At 46.5% G+C, this 8,121-nt stretch overlaps 1 long non-coding RNA gene across 1 annotated transcript in view; it reads left to right on the top strand.

Annotated features, from left to right (window-relative positions):
- Nucleotides 1-5,467: 5,467 nt before the first annotated feature.
- Nucleotides 5,468-8,121, top strand: part of LOC116639731 — a 160,177-nt gene continuing 157,523 nt past the window's right edge. Inside the window, exon 1 of the long non-coding RNA XR_004300912.1 lies at nucleotides 5,468-5,572. This is a non-coding gene — a long non-coding RNA (uncharacterized LOC116639731). The remainder of the gene's footprint in view (nucleotides 5,573-8,121) is intronic.

Below are 8,121 nucleotides of genomic sequence, written 5' to 3'. Positions count from 1 at the left end.
CAGGATCCCCTAAAATCCATGACCACCCCATGGGGCAGAGCACCACTGAGGCAAGGGCTGGCCTTGATTTCTCACTGGGTGTTGGCTCCCGATTTCCAGGAGGTATCCTACCAGGGTGAGCTTGATGACAGCCTGAGAGCTGTCTTTGCCTGGACTAGAGGGGAGAACAGGCTATTTGGAGGGAGGCCCCAGACTCCTCAGTCTTTGCAGCTTTTCCTTCAAGTATGGGAGTCACTGGGGCAGGAACTGCGGTGTTTTCTCCTTGGCTCCTTCTGCTTCTTGGGAGAGCAGTTCCAAGAGGGTGGAACAGTCCCCAAAGCTGAGCGAAGGAGAGTATTCCAGGAAAAAAAAAAAGAAAAGAGCTTTCAACTTCTCTGGAGTCTTCTCCCCAGAGTTCCATTCTCCAGCACGGGGTCCAATCCTGTCCCTGCTTCTAGTCTTAATCAGAGCAGCACCCTGAGGGCGTCTCCAGACAGAGGTCCCTCACCCTGGCTGCACTTAGAGTCGCTTTGGGAGCCCCACCCTGGACCAATCAAGTTGGAGTCCCTGGGGATGGGCAAGGGGAACCCATATTTTAAAATCTTTCCAGATGATTCCAACCTGTCGCCACAGTCAAGGGGCTCAGCTGGAGAGTGTGCAGGATCTCTCTGAATCCTTCCCCTGCCCTGTGACTGCTGCTCATTTCTGGCTTGAGCCTGGTGCGGCTGGACGGTGTGCTCACCCTGCCTGGCGCAGTCTCTGTGCTGCATCTCTGAATGTGGAGGCTTCAGGACACCTCTCAGGGGCCTGGTCAGGGCTTAGCTCTGGGGCTCCTTGGGACTAAAGCTGGCCTTCACTGACTGCGGCTTCAAAATCTTTGCAACATTTGCATGCTTGATTATTGTTGAAGGTTTACAAATAAAATAGCAACCACCGTCCATGTCCCCACTCCCCACTGCTTGCTTTCCTACCTTATTTGTCTTCTCTGCTTTATTTTTCTGCTGGCTCTTACTGCCATCTGACATTCTATTCTCCCTCTTTCACTCTGAAATAAACACAACTTTTCTTTATTGCTTTACTTCCATTAGACTGTAAGCTGTAGGAGAACAAGAATTTTATTTTCCGTCCATGCTGTATCTCCAGCATTTAGAACAATGCCTAGTACCAGTCTCCCATAAATATTAAAAAAAATTTTTTTTGAGTGAACAAATGAAATTTGCTCTTCATCATCTGGCCTGGTTTATGGAAAGGAGACATACGGGAAGGAAGCCGATAGCCACATGCAGATCAGAGCATTAACATAATTAAAAGGCTAGATGAACATCTTACAACTTCTGCACACCTGTGCCCCAAACGCTTCCGGTGGAGGGGATCTAGCATCCCTGGCCCATAAAAGTGGCCTTTTATCTCAAATGCTGATGATTGCCGAAGACAGACTCTTGGAGGGAGGAGCTCTCAACATTCCCTTCTGGAGCCAGCAGAATCATTTGCTGAGGTCATGTGGCTCGTCACCAGCAAAGCCAGGATGCAAAGTGTGTGGCTCAGAATGGGGCTCAACTGTCCTTTACAAAGCGCCATAAATCTTCGTCACCACCTGGGTAGTCCAGAAAAAGTAGCTTGTTTTCCACACATTATTTTGCTCCCCCAATTTTTCTTCTTGTCTCTTTCCCAAAATTCGTGGCTCAATGTACAAGATGTTGGGAATGTCAATCAATGGCAGACCTAATGTGCTTCTGAGGGCAGAGCATGATGGGTGGGACTGTGACCCTTGTGAAATCTACAGCATCGGGAAGCAGAGGAATGGGGAGTTTCCTTCGGCGGCTCCTAGTAGAAGAGTTAAGAGGCAGGATCCCTAACTCTCTCTCTTCATACACACATACACACACACACAGACTCACACCCCATATGCACACTCACACTACACACACACTCATATGGGTGCACACAACATACACTCTCACACTTATACACACCCACACCAGAAACATTCACACACTCACATACACACACCACACTTACACTCACCTGTGTGTACAACACACATACACACCCATACCACACTCTCACACACACACCAGAAACTCACTCACATACACTCACGCCACACAAATCCGCACACTCACATATACACACCCACACTCACACACACACTTCAACACATTAGATAAAACACTCTTTCTTCTTCCCTGGGAAGGGTAAGTGAGTGAAGGAGAAAGGCCAGGAGATTCTCTACACATGGAAAGAAGCATCTGGCATGGGAGAGAAGCACCTTACCCCCACCCCCCAAGCCACAACTATATGCATTCTTTCTAAAACCTGCAACACCTTTGAAAGTCAAATGCAAGCCTGAGCGGTGAAACACTTGATCCAAGCCTCCAGAGCTAGCAAGGGATTTTAACCAGAAATATCAAGACCAAAGTTGGGGGGCACCTGGGTGGCTCAGTCGTTAAGCGTCTGCCTTCGACTCAGGTCATGGTCCCAGGGTCCTGGGATCGAGCCCCGCATCGGGCTCCCTGCTCCGCGGGAAGCCTGCTTCTCCCTCTCCCACTCCCCTTGCTTGTGTTCCCCTCTCGCTGTGTCTCTCTCTGTCAAATAAATAAAATCTTTAAAAAAAAAAAAAAAAAGACCGAAGTTGGTATTTTTTTCTACTGCCAGCCACCTCTCAGATGATCTGTTTGATGCAGAGGAGGATGCCAGTTGAGCTGGGTTAAGAAAGTTGGTCTCCAGGGCTGGGCAACAGCCAAGATGGGTTGAATCTCAGCCTTCTTGGGGGCCTTAGGTTCCACATAAAAATGTAGAAACCGCCTTGATGGGTTTATTGGGTGTGGCTAGTCAACGGAGGAAGGGATGGTATTAGCAAAAATTATTCCCAGTATGGGACCCTGTTTGTGAAATATCAGTGAAGCCATTTCTTTCCTTTTTTTTTTTTTTTCAGTGAAGCCATTTCTTCTTCCATAGGAGAGATGGGTTTTGTTCAATGAATAAAACCTCAGGGTTGGAGAGGGAATGACAAGTGGCTCATCCTCCTTTGGTGATAATGGTGGCAATCATGCCTACCATTTTTTCAACACCAACCACACATCAGGTGTCATTTCAAGCCCTTTGTCCCATTAGCTAATTTATTTCACCCAACAACCCTATGATGCCGGACCTGTTGTTATTCTCATTTTACAGGTGAACAAATGATGGTCATCCAGTTGGTATGTGGCGGAGACAGGAGCCCCACCTAATTCTGTGGACCCTGAGCCAACGTTCTTTATTGCTCTGAGCTTCCTGAGTAGAAGGCAGACATTTCCTGTTCTTGGAAATGTGATTTCACTGCCCTGGGCACCCCTGGGGTTTTCCTTGGTGCCCAAGGCATGTGAATACCTAATGAAGCAGTCCTTAAGTCGGCCTGTCTGCTGGAGTGGGGTAGAATCCTGAGCTGGATGGAGACGTTGGTGAGCCCCTTCTCAGCTCCACCCTCATCAGAAGAGGTGAGAACCATCCCTCCGGCTGGGATCCTGCCCAGGCTAGCTGCCAAGCTCCAGAGGGACCGCCCTGACTTGACCTCCACATAGAAACCCGTCTCTTCTACCATGAAGATTTTCCCTAGGAGGGGCCAGCATTTGGGTATTTCCCTGAGAAGCAGAAAGAGAATCCACTTCTGGCAATTCCATTTCTCCAGGCATTCCTAGGGCCCAGCGCCTCTATCCTGAAGAAGCTGTTTAATCTGAGATCAGCTCCTGTCACATCCAGACCCTGCTGACAGCATTAAGGTTCAAACTCATTCAGCACCAGGGCATGTTATTTCTTTCCATCTTTCACCAAGTACCTAATATGAATTACTTCTTGGGGAAAAAGAGACCATTCGCAGACTTGGCCTTTCAAATGCCAGTGTACTTGCTTATCAGATTGTTTGACTGAAAGGAGGCATGGTAGCTCTTTGGTATAAGCATTCTTGGAGAAAATGAACTGCTGCATGACTATTGGAAATTTAAAATTTTTAAATAAATAGCAAAAAGCCATGGTGCTAATCAGTAAATCCAGAAACTTCTGCAGAGCTTTTGTGAACTCTTCTGTTTAAACCAGACCTTGTCCAGTGAAATGCATTTGCTGGTAATTGTGAAGGACAACTGTGGGTTTTGCCTGCCTGATGAACATTACCTCTTCTACTGGTTTTGCACCCAGATTTTTTTAATGGGAAATGTTCTCTTGCCCATTGGATGCAGCCTGTGAGACTGTCAATCAAGGTGCCACACCGAGTGAAGGGGCAGGTGCAGACTCATGCTCAGCCAGTCAAATGCTCTTTCCCTGGAATTTGACTGTTAACATGGTGGCATCCACTCATTCCAACAACTGCCCCCAAAGACCATCAGCTTGTTCCTGTGTCCTGAAGACCCAGATTTTCCCTGGTTCCCATTCTTTCCAAGACTCTTTTCTGTGGTTTTCCATTTGATTCTATGAGCTATCCCATATTCTGCCAATAATTCCTTTTCACGCAAGTTAGAGTTGCTGTTTGTTGCTCACAACAAAATCCCCAATGGCTGCTATGCTTCTCGATGTGGACACGTTGTTGGCAGGGCCCTGTCTGTTGTACAGTGGGGTCAGAGTTCCTGGGAGCACCCTTGTCTGGCTTTATCTGAAACTGGTCTTGCCTCACATCCTGATCTGAGGGCAGCTGGTCTGGGACAAAGATGGCTGCTCTAGGGTGGAGTGGACCAGGTATAGCCTGGCCTTGGGATGTGGCCTGGTATAAGCAGCCAAGCCAATCTGTCTGGCTGTGAATTTGGAAGAAAGAATATGAAAAGGAGTGGCCATTTGGTAACAAGGGGATGCAGCAGTGGGCACACAGGGAGAAGCAGAGCTGACCGCAGTGTTCCCTCCACTTCTTTGGTATTCCGGAAGAGCCCCTACAGTTTGAACATGCCCCCTGCTTAATGCCTGCTTCTCCTTGAAACCTCATCTTAAATGTGACCTCTTCAGAGAAGTCTTCCCTGATGACCTCATTGAAAGCAGTCACTCCTGACCACCTTATGACATCCATCCTTCGCAAACACTTTCCATGTTTTCTTGTTTGCGTTTGATAGTTAACTGTCAATTCTGGCAGCTGCCCCCACACCACCTCTAGAATGTGAGCTCCATGAGGCAGATTCCTTGCCAGTTTTGTTTGTCTCTGTGTCTCTTGGATCTAGAACAGTGCTCATCTCATGGCCAGCATTGAACAAGTAAGTGTTTTGTAAGGAAAATATCTCCCCTTTTATGTCAGGTGTCTGTTGTGGGTTAAATTGTGTGCCCCAAAAAGGTCTGTCCAAGTCCTAATTCCTGGTACCTGTGAAAGTGACCTTATTCAGAAATGGAATCTCTGCAGATGAAGTCAGTTAAGATGATGGCAATCTGGAGTAGGGTGAGCCCTAATCCAGTGACTAATGTCCTATAAAAGGGAGATCCCACAGAGGGAGAACATCACGTGGAGAGTGGAGCTAAGGAATACCAAAGACTGCCAGCAACCACATAAGCTGAGAACAAGGCAGGGAAGAGATCTTCCCTCAGAGCTGCCAGAGGGAATCAACCTTGCTGACACCTTGATGTCTGACTTCAAACCTCCATAACGGTAAGAATAAATTTTGGTTGCTTTAAGCTGAGTACTGAGCTGTGGTGCTTTGTCATGATAGCCCTAGCAAACTAATACAGTGTCCTAAATAAATTCCTTTCTTAGCATCATAAAGAATTTGCAAGCTATTTTTCTAACTTGGGGACAATTCCTTATCATTCAAAGCTTGGTAAAATATGACTTCATTCATTCCCTCATTCTTTCATTCAAACATTTGTTGAGCATCTGCTACAGGCTAAGCAGTGGGGTATAAAAATAAATAAGACTTTTTGGTAAAGTTCCTCCCAGTCAATTAGCCACATTCTCCTCTGTGCTCACATTACGTTTTGCAGAACATGCTTCATGTAGCTCTTACCACATCGAATTTTGGTTACCTTTATTTAGCTTCTTGATTTCAAGGGCTCTGTGCTCTTTAATGCTCAGTGCACTGTGCCTAGTACAGAGGAAATATTCAATAAATCCAACAAATGAATGAGAGAATGGTGGACTAAATATTATAGTCATAATACAAACAGGGAAATATTAATGTGCTGTCAAAAGCATTGCTGGAAATGCTCTGCCAGTCTTTCTCATGTGTTCCTCTTAGGGGAGGGGTGGCACAGTGTGAGGGGATAAGCAGGGAATGGAAGTCAGGAGACCTGGTTCTAGTTCTGGCTCTGCTACTGGCAGGGTAGATAGGGGAGGTCTTCTTCAACATGGAGAGCCAGAGCAAATGGGTAAAATTGAAGAATAGGGAGGGAGGGAAGGAGAGAAAGAGATTGATTCCAGCTCACATTCCCAGCAGTCAGCGGTAAACACAGATAAAATGGGTTGGCTAGGGATGTGATGAGTACTCCATTGCTCGAGGTACTCAAGCAGAGGTCAGATGAATGAGGTTTGGCAGGAATCCTACAGGCTGAGGGATGGAGTGATGAGATGGGGTGGGTGGTGATTAGACTAGGCAGTCTTTTAATTTCCTTTTCACCTTAGGTGGGTTGTAGGAGTCTACCTGTGTGACTTGGGCCAAACCACCCTTCAGCTGGGACCCAGTTTTCCAGTCATCCAACATTTCCAGCCATTCCAATTCCCAGAGTGGGAATTCTATGAATCTAACTGAACTAACAGGTCTGAAATCTAGACAGCCGGGTGATTATGATGACAAGTGCTGGGCTTTTGGGATAAGAAAGATCACTAGTTACTCCTACAGAGTAGTGTGATGCAAATCTTGGTGTCTCAGGAAATGTGAACTAAATGTATCTGTTAGCTCCAAACAGACAGTGGTGCAGGGCCTTTTGCTCTTGAGGTAAGGATATCTAAGAGGCAGGATGGTGCAGTGGCATAGGCAGGATTTGGACACTTGACTGTAAGCTCGGGACCAGGGTTATTCCTCAAGCTGGAGTCCAGTGACTGGGCTCTGCTGCCCCAGGCTCTTTTGTAACGATCTGTTTTAGCAAACATGTGATTGCCTCATGTGGCTTTCTCATTCATTCTCATTCATGCAGCTCATTTTGTAAAATTTGCTTTTTCTGATTATTAATTTTCAGTGAAAAGGAAACCTGCAACAATAAATTAGCAAGGTTGCAGGAAAGTAGTGGGCACAAAATAGTGGATAGAGGGGGTGCCAGAGAGAATCACCCAAAAACAGATATGCAAATATGTCCAAGGGGACCCAGTCATGGAGGATGGGGTAGGATGGGAGAGTTGGGGTACTGAAAGTGAAAAAGAAGTTCTCTTTAACTAATAAAGAGCTTTATGAAGTTTGATTTTTAATGAGATTAAACTGAACTATGGGTTGCTCAGCTTCTGACCACCTCCTAACTATTTATTATCATCTGCATGGTTCTTTACTATTTTGCAAAGTGCTATTATAGCTGTTATTTATGTAGATCTTCATAAGAATCATGCACATTAAGATATTATTATCTCTATTTCACAAGTTAGGAAATTGAGGTCAAGTGAAGGGTCATCCCAGATCTTTCAGCCACAATTCTAGCACCTTCCTACCCAATACTCCACCTCATGCCATCCCGTCACTGCCATAAAATCTTCTGGGTGTTTTGGGGCCCAATTCCAAGTGTGTGGGATGGGGTGGGCGACTTCCTCACACACCAACAGCAAGTGATTCGCCAGACATGAGCTGGGTGTCCAGCAATTCAACTCAATTCTTTTTTTTTTTTTTAAGATTTTATTTATTTATTTGACAGAGAGAGACACAGCGAGAGAGGGAACACAAGCACGGGGAGTGGGAGAGGGAGAAGTAGGCTTCCCGCGGAGCAGGGAGCCCGATGCGGGGCTCGATCCCAGGACCCTGGGATCATGACCTGAGCCAAAGGCAGACGCTTAACGACTGAGCCACCCAGGCGCCCCTCAGCTCAATTCTGACACTATCATCCTAAAGACAGACCAGATGCCAGATCCTACAAGACTGTCCCCCACATCCAGACACCAGTTGCAAGCCCAAGTTGTCACCTGTGCTTCTGATGGACCACGTACATATTGAGGGTACCAATGACCCCCTCCAATTCAAGACTCCTTCATGTCTTTCTCTCCCCATTTTAAGCAACCAGTGT

This window comes from Phoca vitulina, unplaced genomic scaffold (assembly GCF_004348235.1).
Source record: "Phoca vitulina isolate PV1807 unplaced genomic scaffold, GSC_HSeal_1.0 scaffold19, whole genome shotgun sequence".
In the NCBI taxonomy this organism is placed as follows: Eukaryota; Metazoa; Chordata; class Mammalia; order Carnivora; family Phocidae; genus Phoca; species Phoca vitulina.
This window is presented reverse-complemented; position numbering and strand designations above follow the sequence as displayed.